The 15,154-nt window shown below is 41.0% G+C and overlaps 1 protein-coding gene across 1 annotated transcript in view; it reads left to right on the plus strand.

Annotated features, from left to right (window-relative positions):
* The window catches only part of FARP2 (FERM, ARH/RhoGEF and pleckstrin domain protein 2), a 179,005-nt gene that overhangs the window by 113,881 nt on the left and 49,970 nt on the right, over positions 1-15,154 (plus strand).

Raw genomic sequence — 15,154 nt, forward strand, 5'->3', positions numbered from 1 at the left:
TTCTGGGAGAATGTCCTTTCGGCATGAGACAAAACTATAGCTTTTTGGCTAGTAACATCAGCTCTGTGTTTTACAGATGAAAAAATGAAGCATATGAAACATGGAGGCGCCTGCATGTATTTTTGGACTGTTTTGCTGCATCTTGCAAGGGAGACCTTGAATCTGTTCAAGTAACTCAAAACTATAAAGGATTTCTGAAGCAAAACATAAATTGCTCAGTGTCAGAAAGTTCTGTCTCAGGCATAGTTCATGGGTTATCTAACAAGATAATGTCATAACCACACAGCTAAGATCATCTGGGAATGGCTAAGAACAAAACATTGTACTATTTTGAAGTGGCATTCTCTGGGCCATAATCTAAATCCTATTGAACATCAGTGGAAAGACCTGAAACGTAATCTGGAGAAGGCCCCTTCAAATCTGAGACAGCTGAAACAGTTTGTTCAGGAAGACTACCTGTTGGCAGGTGCAGAAATCTCATTTCAAGCTACAGAAATTGCTTGTATACAGTGATTGTCTCTAAGGCTTGTGCAAAATATTAGAAAATATTAGCTTAAGGGTTCTTCTTCTTGTTTACGAAAGGGGACCAACAAATTTCTCCATGGCTGTATTTAAATATAGTTAATTTTATTGCAAGTGTATGGCTGGGTTCCAAATACCCTTGCTTACAGTTTGATTTTAATAGCTTAAATGTTACCTAAATGCTTGGTTGCTTTTATTTATAAAATTATAAATATCGAACAAGCAAGCGTTATGCCTAATAAATTAAGGGCCCTCCATAATCAAGAAACTTTTTCGAATGTACATTTCGTCACGATAATAAGGAAGCTGGAGCAACAGCATCTCCGAATGTAATTGAATTGTTTTGATAACGTTGAATTGTCCTATTTATGGGCAGTGAAAGAAAAATATATATCATATCTGGATGCCTGTATAATGATCAAATTACAAAAATGTTGGTCTCCACAATTTAAATCACACTCTGGCACTCGCCAGGGGTGCCCTCCTGTTCCCATTACTATTCACAATAGCTATTGATTCATTGGCAATGATGATCAGACATTCCTTGGGCATCAATGGCTTTATATAAAACACAATAAGGTTTTATAGAAAATAAAAAGTGTTAAATGTGATTGATGTACACTTCAAAGCAAGAAAAAGGGGAAGCTGCTCTCCATTAAAAACCTTGCATATGTTTATTGAAGTACTCCAAGCACAAGCCGGTCCACCTGTCCCACAGTCAAATGCGTTTCACGCCAATCTGGAGCTTCTGCATATAAGCTCTGGATCTGAGTGCTTCAGTAGCGTTTCACTCCATATGGAGCTTATTCATAGTCTATGAATAAGCTCCAGATTGGAGAACTTTAGCCACTTGCCCTCCGGAAGAGTTACCCTCCTTCCAGACCAGACCATTTTTTGCTATTTGGCACTCTATTTCAGCTAATAATTGTGTGGTTATGCAATTCTGTACCCAAATTAAATTTGTCCTTTTTTCACACGAATAGAGCTTTCTTTTGGTGGTATGTGATCACGGCTGGGTTTTTCATTTTTTGCGCTATAAACAAAAAAAAAAACAATTTGGAACAACTATATTTTTTACTTTCGGCTATAAAAAATATATAGTAAACTCAAAGTTAGTCATAAATTTAGGCCAAAATGTATTCAGCTACATGTCTTTTGGTTTAAAAAAAATCCCAGCAAGTGTATATTAATTGGTTTATGTGAAAGTTATAGCAGCTACAAACTATGATATAGATACAGGAATTTATGCCATTTTTTGCTATATGGCGCTGCTCTGGTTTAACGCGGTCACAAAGTTCTCATTTAAATGGTATATTGCTCACACATGCCATGGGTATATTTGTAATTACACCACAAAATATATTCTGCGTACAGGAGCCCGAAATCCAGTGACCACTTTGAAAGCCTTATGGTGCATAAATTCCACATTTCACTTCCTCACTACCTATAACAGTTTCAGAGGCTCTGAAATTCCAGGATAGCACAATCCCCCCCACAAATGACCCCTTTTCGGAAAGTAAGCACCCCAGAATATTTGCTGAGAGGCATGTTGAGTCAATGGAATACTTTATTTTTTACCACAAGTTTTTGGGAAATGACAATTGTTTTATTTTTGCACAAAGTTGTCACTTAAATGATATATTGCTCACACATGCCATGTGTATATGCGGAATGACACCCCAAAGTATATTTTGCTGCTTCTACCGAGTATGGGGATACCACATGTGAGACTTTTTGGGGGGGTGTTATCTTGGCATTTTATGCCCAACATTATAGGTTTATGCCACACATCACTCACTCTTCTAACCACCTGAAAACCAAGCCTTTTCTGACACTTTTTGTTAACATGAAAAAAAAATCAGTATTTTTTGCTAAAAAATTACTTTGAACTCCCAAACATATTTTGTTTTAAAGCAGACGCCCTTGAGAATAAATTGGTGGGTGTTGCAATTTTTTTATATCATATAGTACCTGCGCAACGATTTTTCAAACACAATTTGTAAAAAAATGCCCTTTTTTTTAATTCACAAAAACACAATATATCCAATTATTTGGTAAAATATAAAAGACGATGGTATGCCAAGTAAATGGATACCAAACATGACATGCTATAAAACTGCGCATGCCCTGTGGAACGGCGACAAAATACATATTTTTAATATCCATAGGGGACACTTGAAAAGCCCTTTACAGGCTACCATTTTAGATTTACACAGGAGGACTAGTGCTAGAATTACTGCTCTCAATCCGATGTTCATAGTGATACCTCATATGCATGGTGCAACCGCTGTTTACATACTGACACAGGGCCAATGCTTGCGTACGCCATTGCACGCACATGCAGGGGGGATGATGGTGCTTTTTTTTTTTTTTTTTAATCACTTTTATTCTCACGTGGAATGTAAATATCCCCTGTGATAGCAATAGGTAGTGACAGGTATTCTTTTCTGAGAAATCTGGGGTCTCTTAGACTCTAGATACCTCCTCTGCCCTTAAATCATCTGATCTCACCAAGATCGGTGTGATCAGATGCTTTTTTAATTTAAATATGGCTTCCGGTTGCTTAGACTATAGAGATGATTGGCCCCATTCCAGTCACCATAGAGCTGATTGGAGACCAGAATGGGGCTAACCATCTCTATGGTCAGCTGGCGGAAATGCCAGCTGTGTACTCAAGTTTCCCGATGGCACGGGACTGCCCGAGAAATTCGTGGCAGACAGCAGCGAGGGGGGCAGGCGTTTCCTCCAGCTGCTTGTAAAAGCTAATTAGCCACTAGGATTGCTTTTACATGAAAGCCGAACGCCGGCTGAAAACAGTACCAGGCAACATCCTGGTATAACCACTCAAAGTCCAGTGATATACCAATACGTCGCTGGTCCTTGGATATATATGCTATGTTTTTGGTTTTTTTCCTTTTTTGTTTTTTTTTTTTGGTATGCAGCCTGTGGGCTGAATGAAAGATAAGAAATCTCTGCCAGAAAAGGTGTGTGGTATGCCCACCATTAGAATATACCGCTCTGCATCCACCCACTTCTAATGGTGGGCATAAATGAAATGTTCATTTTTTTTTCGTTCAGCTCCTGAACAAAAAAAAGAATAAAAAGCCTAACAGATTCCTCTATTCACACCGAAGCATAGGGGCGATCCACCCCAGGCCCCCTTTCTTGAGCATGTTTTTTTTAACTGCGGATGAAAAATCTCATCCAACAGCGCTGCACACATGTATATTCTAAGAACAACACCCTGTGCCTGTCAGAATAAACAGATCAGTGCTGCAGCTGCATGGCATTCCTGCAAAGAAAACAGCAATGGTTAACAATAAAACAGTAACTCCATAAAATGATTTTGTTTTTATTTATTTTTTTTTTTTTACTTTGATTTTGTATTTTTGTTTTTTTTACTTAAACCACTTCAAGTCCGGACACTTTAGCCCCCTTCCAGTCCAGGCCAATTTTCAGGTTTCAGTGCTATCACACTTTGAATGACAATTACGCGGTCATGCAACACTGTACCCTTTTCCTTTTTTTTAGCATTTTTTTTGACACAGATAAAACTTTATTTTGGTGGTATTTATTCACCACTGGGATTTTTTATTTTTTTGCTATATAAATGAAAAAGTCCAATCATTTTGAAAGTGTTTCTTTTTTTGCAAATAATCTTTCTTCATAAATATTGGCCATCTATCTTTTTAGTAAAAAAAAAAAATAACACAAATTAGTTTATTATAATATAAATTATAGTTTTTAAAAAACATTTTTTACATTTAATTTTTTTAGATTTGTTTTTTTCATATACTGTCACCATAGTGCCGCTGTACTACTTGTGGGGGTTGATGAAGATTTTTTTTTCTCTATTTTTTACACTGATTGCTTTTACTCCCATAAAGGCTGTAAAAGCAATCCTTTCTTTGGCCAATCAGTGATCACATGAATCGGGATCTCACACAGGTCCCGTACAGCGATCTGTGTTCCGCTGTGTCCACCGTTCACGGTGCCGTTCACACAAGCAATGAATTTGGGGGGACATTTAGAAATGTCCACCTGCATCGGCAGCGCTCCCATCCAGCCGTTTATCAGCATGAGCTGGACGGGAAGAGGTTAAACTGTAACATGCAGATATTAGGGTTTCTCAAAATGCGATAGCCAGTTTTCTGACTACCTAACATCGTTCAAGACCTTGTGTATACATGTGCCATGCTGTACCCTATACTAATACTCTACTAGTGTATGGTAGCAACGGAAGTAGTCCTTTAGGCAGAGACCAGGAGGGACACAAAAAAGTTGGTGTCATGCCTAATTCCATGTCTGCTACAGACAAAACATTTTTTGCAGTGATTTCTTTGGGTTGGGGTACTAGGAATGGCCCAAGGAAAATACCTCTCATTCAGCCAGCTCACTGCATCTGGGTTGGGGGTTTGGGCCACAACACCTTCTGTATACAAAAGGGTTGTGATCTTTTTCTGGAATTTTAGGAAGGATCCACGTCTTCCAGTTGCTTTGTAAAGCACAAGCGTTGTATAGAGCCATTTGAAATAAACATACAGACACTTTTTTTTGTACCAGCGTCTGGCTTTACGGGAAATTATGTACTGCTTCATCATCTGGTCGTGGAAGTCCACCCCCCCCATTTTAAGTGTATAGTCATGGACTATAGCGGGGGGCGTCTCAACACCAGCTGCTGTGTAAATTTGGATAGTTGTGTCTGCGTGAATGGAAGACAGGACAAAAACATCTCGATTTGTCCTTACACTTCACTGCGAGCAATTCCTCATTTCTCAAGCAGGCTTATTCCCCTTTTCTAAGACTGGTATGTACCTTTGGGGGAAGCCCCGGCGATTAGATCGCACGGTGCCACATGCGTCAATTCCAAGATTGTACAAATGTCTAAATAGTGGTACGCTTGTATAAAAATTGTCTATGTATAAGTGGTATCCCATATGGAAAAAGGGTGACACCAAGTCCCAAACTATCTTGCCATTGCTCCCCATGTAGTCTAGGCATCCAAGGGGCTCCACGGGACTATCTTTTCCCTCATCAATTACATGTATAGCCTGTTGCCCTCTCACAGCTCTTATATATTTTGACCCAATATCTGGCATGCTTGCTGGGGAAAAATTGTTTGAAGGCAAGGCTGCCAGAAAAATTAATGAAGGACTTATCAATGCAGATGTTTTGTTGGGGAGTATACACATCTGCAAATTTCTGGTTAGGGTGATTTACGAGGGGCTGAATTTTGTGGAGCCGGTCAAATTCAGGGTCACCTCGAGGAAGACAGAGTGTATTGTCATTGAAATGCATAAAACACATTATACTCTCATATCTATGCCTGGCCATGGCAGCAGAGCACATGGGCATATGATGAATTGGGACTGTGAACCAATACAACCACAATTAATTTTTTTTAGTAATGCTCATGTTGAGAGGCCAAAAAAAAACCTTTTAAATGCGGAAACCGCAATCGGTTTCCATGCAAATGGTCTGGCAAGGTTTGAATTTGGGTTGGTGGCAATAAAGTGTTGTACGTATAAAGTGCTTTGATCCACAATCGATCCATACAGATCTTCCGTGAAAACAGCTCCAAAAAAATCAAGGCGAGTAGTTAAACTTGCTTTTTCCACCTGAATTCCAGGTTGAGCGGTGAATAGTGGAAGTACGGGTGCTGCAGAATTTGTAGGCTGCCAATCAGGATTTGCAAGCACATCCGGAATGACACTAGGGGTTCTACGGACCTGTGTTCGAATTCTTGGTGGCTGAAAGACACTACTTGTGCTCGCCTCCGCATCCGCTTGTACTGCACTTTTGTGACGTCACCAACTTATACTGCAGAGCTGGTATGAGACTAGGATGTACTAGGTCGCTGGTGCTCACCAGTTCACCAAAAGGTAGAGCTGCACTAGTGCTGGATGTGAGAATCATCATGCAATTGTAACACCTCAGCAACCTGGGAATGGGGTCAGGTACGCCTGACCTTAGCAGGGACCTCTACTCCATTGTCTGAGTTGTCAGGGTGCTGCTGCTCTCTACAGGTTCATATTCTGAGCCTGATTCTGTCAGTGAGGCTTCCCCTTCGCTCTCATCTAACATGCTGAGAATTCTGTAGGGCTCTTCACTAGAGTACCTTTCGTTGGACATTTTGGCCACTAAGTTGATAGGTACCTCGTGGAAAAAAGAGCACCTGGCTGTCAATGCCTGCTTGAACTGCTACAATAAAATGTACCAGCTAGTGCTAGCAGAGATCAGGCCTGATCTTGCTAACCCTGCAGTTTTGTGTGCAATTTATCAAGTGACAGTGATCTGACACTGCACTTTCTGGGGGGAGAAGGGGGGGGTTAGGTGTAGGGACTACACACAGGTGCTGGCAGGTGCCGGGGTTGATCCTACTAACACTGTGTTTTTTGGGACACTATACTAATACGAATGCTGGTATAGTGCCGATTTGATCAAAGATACTGAACCGTTAAGACACTATTCTTGCAACGGAGGTTCATTGTGTATATGAGCATGTTCCTGGCAATCAAAGGGTGAAATGTGATGACTGATGTAGTGACGGGCAATCTGACGCTAATGCTATCTGAAGTCGCCTGTGACAGTAATACAGTGATCAATAAAAAAAAAAATCTGTACACTGAACTACTGATACTGGTGACAGGGCAGTGAAGGTGTTAACTGGGGGGTGATCAGGGGGTTAAATGTGACCTATCAGTGCTTTTACTGTAAAAGTGTAGTGCGTGGATCTGCTTTCTTCTCTCTGGAACGGAATGTGCTACAGGGAGAGAAGATTGCATCATTTCCTGTATAATGTAAACACAGGCACAGGAAGATCTGTGATAGGGCACTGATCACTCAGCAGATCCAGGCCGAACATCACTGGCCTGAATCTGCTGACTGATCTGTGCTGTTCTCATTTAAATGGTATATTGCTGACACATGCCATGGGTATATTTGTAATTACATCACAAAATATATTCTGCGTACAGGAGCCCGAAATCCAATGACCACTTTTAAAGCCTTATGGTACATAAATTCCACATTTCACTTCCTCACTACCTATAACAGTTTCAGAGGCTCTGAAACTCCAGGATAGCACAATCCCCCCACAAATGACCCCTTTTTGGAAAGTAAGCACTCCAGACTATTTGCTAAGAGGCATGTTGAGTCAATGGAATACTTTATTTTTTACCACAAGTTTTTGGGAAATGACAATTTTGTTTTATTTTTACACAAAGTTGTGCCATGTGTATATACGGAATGACACCCCAAAGTATATTTTGCTTCTTCTACTGAGTATGGGGATACCACATGTGAGACTTTTTGGGAGCCTAGCCATATACAAGAGCCCAAAATTCAATGACCACTTTGAAAGCCTGAACATGCGTAACTTCCTCATTTCACTTCTTCACTACCTATCACAGTTTTGGAGGCCCTGAAATGCCAGGATAACACCCCACCCCAAATGACCCCTTTTTGGAAAGTAAAGACAAGGTTTTGAAAAGTAAGAAAAAAAGTTTTCGTTCTCTCTCTTAATTTTCCAAAAATTTGTGGCAACAAACAAGATTTGCAAAATACTAACCATGCCTCTTATCAAATTCCTTGGGGTGCCTGCTTTCCAAAAAGGGGTCATTTGGGGGGGGGGGTACTATTCTGGCATTTCAGGGCCTCCAGAACTGTGATAGGTAGTCATGAAGTGTAATGAGGAAATGGAGCCCTTTAAAAGCTTGAAGGTGCTTATTGGATTTTGGGGTCTTGTACGTGGCTAGACTGCCAAAAAGTCTCACATGTAGTATCCACATACTCCGAAGAAGTAGCAGTATGTATATACCCATGCTGTGTTTGAGCAATACATCATTTAAGTGACAACTCTGTGTAAAATAAATATGCACCAAATCATACCACCGCTGGGTCAGCAGGCGCACGGTTGCTCCCTACCCGCAAACTTGGGCGCACGGATCACGTTTTATATATGTAATTTTGCGCAGGGAATCCACCCTGTAGCAGTGAACCTGCTATTGGGTGGAGTTTAACTGGTTAATAAACATATGCAAGGTTTTTAATGGAGTGCTGTTTCCCTTATTTTCTTTCATGGAAGTTGCTTGTATGGAGGTGCTGGTGACCGCAAGACTCCTACTCCCATTGTCGAAGGAGTTGATGGCTGTACTGGGACTGGACACTTTGCTGCATATACACCAGGCTTTGAAATTTCCACTTGCCTGCTCGCATTGGCGAGTGAAAATTATGGTGGGGGCGAGTGTGTCCCCAGGGCCGTCTTGCTGAGCAGGCTCGGAACTCAGGTCCGGATCTGTCACTCGCACTGGGAGCCGTCAAACTGCTCAATAGTTGAGCAAAGTGAAAGCAAAGGAAGTGTGTGCTGTACTCTCTGCCTCCCCCTAGAGTGCAGTACCCGGATCTGTGAGTGAAAGTAACGAAATACTGCAACTTTTTATAGGGCTGTGTATGCATGTACATGTGTATGTACATGTGTGTATCTGTACATGTGTCTGCGTGTATGTACATGTTTGTGTGTGAGTGTACATGTGTCTTTGTAAGTGTGTATGCATGTACGCGTGTGTGTTTGTATGTACGTTCATGTGTCTGTGTGTACATGTGTATGTATGTACATGTGTCTGAGTGTGTGTGTGTACAAGTCTCTGCGTGTGTGTGTATGTACATGTCTGTGTGTGTGTGTATAGATGTCTGTCTGTATTTACATATGTCTGTATGTAAACCTACATGTATGGGTGGTTTGGTCAGGTTCAGGATTATGTGGTTATTACGGGTGGTAGAGTATGGGGCACTTGAGGCACTTCTGGGTTGGATAGTAGGTAGGATATACTTGGTAGAGTTATGGTTTTGTGAGTGAAAGATTATGGGAGGTTATGGTTGTATGCGGTGCATGGTCTAAGTATGATGGAGTGTTTAGGGGGACATTTGAGGCTCTGATGTAATGTTGGGGGACTCTGGGGACCCTGATGTAATGTGGGTAACATTTAACAGTGTCATTTCATGAAATAATTTACGAGGGCATGTTTGGGGGCGAGGCAGGGTAAGGGTTGGATGGGGCAACTGGTGGTGAGTAACTCTTAAGGCCTGGCTAGTAGCTCAGTACTTGAAATTTTAGGCCCTGATGTGCAAAAGTTTTAGGCAGGTGTGAAAAAATTCTGTAAATTAAGAATGCTTTCAGAAATGAAAATATTAATAGTTTATTTTTCTCAATTAAAATGGAAAGTAACTGAACAGCAGAGAAATCCAAACAAATCAATATTTGGTATGAACACCCTTTGCCTTCAAAACATCAATTCCTCTAGGTACACTTATACACATTTATTGAAGGAACTTGGCAGGTAGGTTGTTCCAAACACCTTTGAGAACTTACCACTGATCTTCTATGGATGTAGGCTGCCTGAAATCCCTCTGTCTGTTCATGTAATCCTGGACACCTGATGTTGAGATCAGGGCTGTGTGGAGGCCAAACGACCACTTCCAGCACTCCTTGTTTTTCTTTACGCTGAAGACAGTTCATGATGGCATTGGCTGTATGTTTGGGGTAGTTGTCCTGCTACAAAATCACTTTGGGGCCAATCACCCTCCTCCCTGATGATAGAACTAACAGATCAATTTTGGAAGAGATCAGACGGGCAATGTCACTAGATGCCCAAATGATGACATTATGACTGTCCTATTTTGGCCACGCTGTCAGAAGAGAGAGATCACTGGAGAAGAAAATACTGGGGAGGATCAAAAGAACCAGGTGAAGAGGGAGACCGTTACAAGCTGGTTGGACACATTGACTACAACTGTGTGGATGACAGTACCAGACTAACACAAAATTGACTTCTCTTTAGATCTTTCTTCATCAAGTCTCTAGGACTTGGACCCAAGTTGAAGGCACTTAAAGTGTTACTAAACCCAGGAGCCTGCATTCACTATATCTGGTCTCCCACAGTACACAGAACATGGAAATGCAATTATTTTAGTAAATATAAACTGCTAAATACCTTTTCTCATCAGAAGTTAGAGCAATCTTGTGTCTTCTATCAGTGTACAGCTGTGTAGGAGGAGTTTTCATTCTCCTCTCACTGCCCTATGAGATTGCATAACCCCTGACCCTCTGGACTGTGCTGATTGGTCCTGTGCTGATCACATGCACCCTCCCAAGAAAAAGAAAAACTTTCTAGCAATACACACCAAACTAAGCATATGCAGAGTGTCTCCGAGGCTGTGTTCTATCAGGAGATAAAATGGGGAATGTGGAAGAAGGGGAGGATCAGAGAAGACAGGATCAAACCTCCTTTTTACACAATGCAGAGGATTCTACAGTGAGTATAACAAGCTTTCTTTACTGTATATACAGACTGATTTTACTGTTGTGAGTTTAATAAAACATTACCTATGAAAGGGGCTACAAGCTCAGGAATTTTGGAGTAATATTTTGTATGGGAAAATGTTTTTCTCTTTTTTTAGGACCAGAGGAATAGGATAGATTAGAATCTGTAATGTTTTGAATTTTTTAATGTGAGGTCTAGTTTGGTATTTGTTTCACATTTGTTCGGATGCTGATTGCTTTTGTTTTGAGTTTTTTCAATGGTATATGTTACATAGTTATAGTTAGTCTGGCTGAAAAAAGACAAAAGTCCATCCAGTTCAACAAAAAAAAAAAAAAAAGTTATAATCTTACACCCACAGTTGGTCCAGAGGAAAGCAAAAAACCCAGCAAAGCATGATCCAATTTGCTCCTGCAGGCGACAAAATTCCTTTCTGATCCCCCGAGAGGCAATCGGATATTCCCTGGAACAACGTTACCTATAAATGTTAGTAACCAGTTTTAAGCTGTGTATGAAATAATCCAGGCCTTTTTTAAAAGCAATCCACTGAGTTAGCCAAAACCAACTCTTGAGCGAGTTTATTCCACATTTTCACAGCTCTCACTGTGAAGAAACCTTTCCATATTTGGAGATTAAATCTCTTTTCCTCCAGACGTAAAGAGTGCCCCCTTGTCCTCTGTGTGATGACCTCAGGGTGAATAGCTCTACACCGAGTTCACTATATGAACCACTGATGTAGTTATACATGTTGATCATATCCCCCCTTAATCTCCTCTTCTCAAGAGAGAATAAATTCAGTTCCTCTAATCTTCCCTCATAGCTGATCTCCTCCATGCCTCTTATCAGTTCGGTTGTCCTTCTCTGTACTTTCTCCAAATCCCCAATGTTCTTTTTGTGAATTGATGCCCAGATGATTTGTACCGGAGTAATATGACCTCTCTCTCTCTCTCTCTCTCTCTCTCTCTCTCTCTCTCTCTCTCTCTCTCAAGTCTATACCTCTTTTTAATACGAGAGGATTTTGCTCCCTTTAGAAACCGCAGCTTGGCATTGCATGCCATTATTAAGCTTGTGATCTACCAGAACTCCCAGATCCTTCTCCACCATTGATTCCCCCAGTTGTACCCCCCCCCCTAGTATGTATGATGCATGCATATTATTAGCTCCCAAGTGCATAACCTTACATTTATCAACATTAAACCTCATTTGCCACATAGTTGCCCAATTAAACAGTGCATTGAGGTTGGCTTGTAAATTGAAGACATCCTGTAAGGACGTTATTCCACTGTACAGCTTGGTGTCAATCTGCAAAGACTGAAATGGTATTTTTAATCCCAGACCCTATATTATTTATAAATATATTAAAAAGTAAGGGTCCCAACACTGAACCTTGGGGTACACCACTGACAACCCTAGACCATTCAGAGTATGAATCATTAACCACTATTCGTTGAATACGATCTTTAAGCCAGTTTTCTATCTATTTACATACCAATTTTTCCAAGCCCGCAGACTTTACCTTACACATTAGCCATGTGTGGGGAACTGTGTCCAACGCTTTTGAAAAATCCAAGTATACCACGTCCACCGATACCCCTCTGTCCAAGTATACCACGTCCACTGCCACCCCTCTGTCCAAGGTTTTGCTCACTTCCTCATAAAGAGAAATCAGATTTGTTTGACAACTTCTGTCTTTCATGAATCCATGCTGTCTGTTGCTTAACATATTTTTTCCCAGCAAGAACTCATCTATGTGGTCTTTTATTAAACTCTCCAGTATCTTCTCAACTATGGAAGTTAAACTAACAGGTCTATAATTACTTGGTAAAGATTTTGAACTCTATTTAAATATTGGCACCACATTGGCCTTCCGCCAATCCAGTGGTACTATGCCAGTCATTAAAGAGTCCCTAAAAATTAGAAACAATAGCTTTGAAATGACAGAGCTCAATTCTTTAAGGACCCGTGGGTGTATGCCATCCGGTCCAGGTGCTTTATTCCGCTTTATTCTGTCTAAATATTTCTGGATCATATCAATTGTGAGCCAATGTGGATCATCTGGGGCTATGTCAATACCATGCTCATTATGGACAAGAGGTCTCCCACGCTCTTTTGTATACACAGAGCTGAAGAAGGTATTTACAAAATGTGCCTTCTCTTTATCCCCAGAAGAATTTTGGGGGGTTTGACTTGCTATCTTTTGCAATCTGTTCCTTTTTCAATTTTTACGGCCTTTATTTCCTTTTTGCATATTCTCTTTTATTCTTTTTAATGTTTAAATGATGATAGCGTTCTTTCATTTAATATTTGGTACTGTGATAGGTTGCTACCTATGCAATTAGTCCAACCCATGAAATTTCCTTGGTACCAACTATTCCATGGTCAACTGTTATTATTGTTATAATAATGTGGAAGCAACTGGGAACAACAACAAAGCCATGAAGTGGTAGGCCACAAAAAACGACAGAGCGGGCTCAGCACATGCTGAAGCGCACAGTGCGCAGAAGTCGCCAACTGTCTGCAGAGTCAATAGCTGCAGACCTCCAAACTTTGTGTGGCCTTCAGAATAGCACAACAACAGTGCGTAGAGAGCTTCATGGAATGGGTTTCTGTGGCCGAGCAGCTGCATCCAAGCCTTACATGACCAAGTGCAATGCAAAGCATTGGATGCAGTGGCATAAAGCATGCCACCACTGGACTACAGAGCATGTGGAGACGTGTTCTCTGGAGTGATGAATCATGCTTCGCTGGCAATCCAATAGACATGTCTAGGTTTGGCAGTTGCCAGGAGATCATTACTTGCCTGACCACATTGTGCAAAGTGTAAAGTTTGGTGGATGGGGGATTATGGTGTGGGGTTGTTTTTCTGGGGTTGGGCTTGGCCCCTTAGTTCCAGTGAAGGGAACTCTTAAGGCGTCAGCATACCAAGACATTTTGGACAATTTTCATGCTCCCAACTTTTTGTGAAGTTTGGGGATGGGCCCCTTCCTGTTCCAATATGACTCGGCACCAGTGCACAAAAAAAGGTCCATAAAGATGGATGAGTGAGTTTGGGGTGGAGGTAGTTGACTGGTCTGCACAGAGTCCAGACCTCAAGCCAACAGAACACCTTTGGGATGAATTAGAGCGGAGACTGTGAGCAAGGCCTTATCGTCCGATATCAGTGCCTGACCTCACAAATGTGCTTCTGGAAGAGTGGTTAAACAGTCCCATGGAACACTCCTAAACCTTGTGGACATCCTTCCCAGAAGAGTAGAAACTGTTATAGCAGCAAAGGGTGAGCCAACTCAATGTTGAACCCTACGGATTAAGACGGGAATAAAGCTCATGTGCATGTAAAACCAGGCGTCCCTATACTTTTGGCAATATAGTGTATGTACATGGGGCAGTTGTAATTTGTTTACTACATATGTTGGCTCTGCTGCCTGCTTTGCAGTGTTTCACTGCTTTACTGCAAGTCCTATGCATCAGTTAACTCATTGATATCAATGTATTCCTTGTGTAGCTGATATTTTCTCTCAACAAATGATTACAAGAAAGGCAGAGTAACTAGACTAATCCATATAAGCTGTTTCTAGTGGTACACTTACAAATCTCTCATAATGATTTTATAAAAATATGGAAGTACAAATGTAAAAAAAAGCAGTAGTCACATCCAAGTATATGTAAACCTTAAGTGCACAATGTTTAGCTTGTTAAAGTGCTGTGTATCATAAACAATTGTGTATTTCCTTTCAGAAACTACACCTTTTTTTCTCTTTGCTGCTGATGTTCGGTAGTCCTTTTTTTTTTTTTTTTTTTGCAACCACTTTCTGTGTACATGCCATAGATCCAGCACTGACTGCATGGCAATTTTCAGGGCAAGTGTTCTGATGGTGATATCAGTGAGTCCTGCTTGCAATGTGTGTCAGCATAGCCACTAACAGTCTCCACTTGATCAAGGTGACAACACAGGAGAGCATTTGGAAGACAGAGCTTTGTCAACCCATAACAAAGTACCTGCACAAGTACTTTTATAGCAGCATCACAAGGTATTTATGATGTTTTTATATACATAAAGGAAAATGCTGCTCCATGTGGGGGGGGGGGGCTGGTTTACCCCCACTCCTGGATTTGTGCCTGGACACTGCATGATTTACTAGAAATTCCTCATTACAAAAAATGGACCACACATGAACTTCCAAGCCTTCTTCCTAAGCAGTTCCTGTGAAATGCATCCAACCATACTGCAGTTGTGACATTTTTATGTGAATATCATGTCTCTATACCTTCAAGCTCGTCTCTTTGTGGATGAAGATGAGGATTCCTTTTTGAAC

This window comes from Staurois parvus, unplaced genomic scaffold (genome assembly GCF_062004578.1).
Source record: "Staurois parvus isolate SC_StPar_1 unplaced genomic scaffold, SC_StPar_1.0 ptg000049l, whole genome shotgun sequence".
Taxonomy (NCBI): Eukaryota; Metazoa; Chordata; class Amphibia; order Anura; family Ranidae; genus Staurois; species Staurois parvus.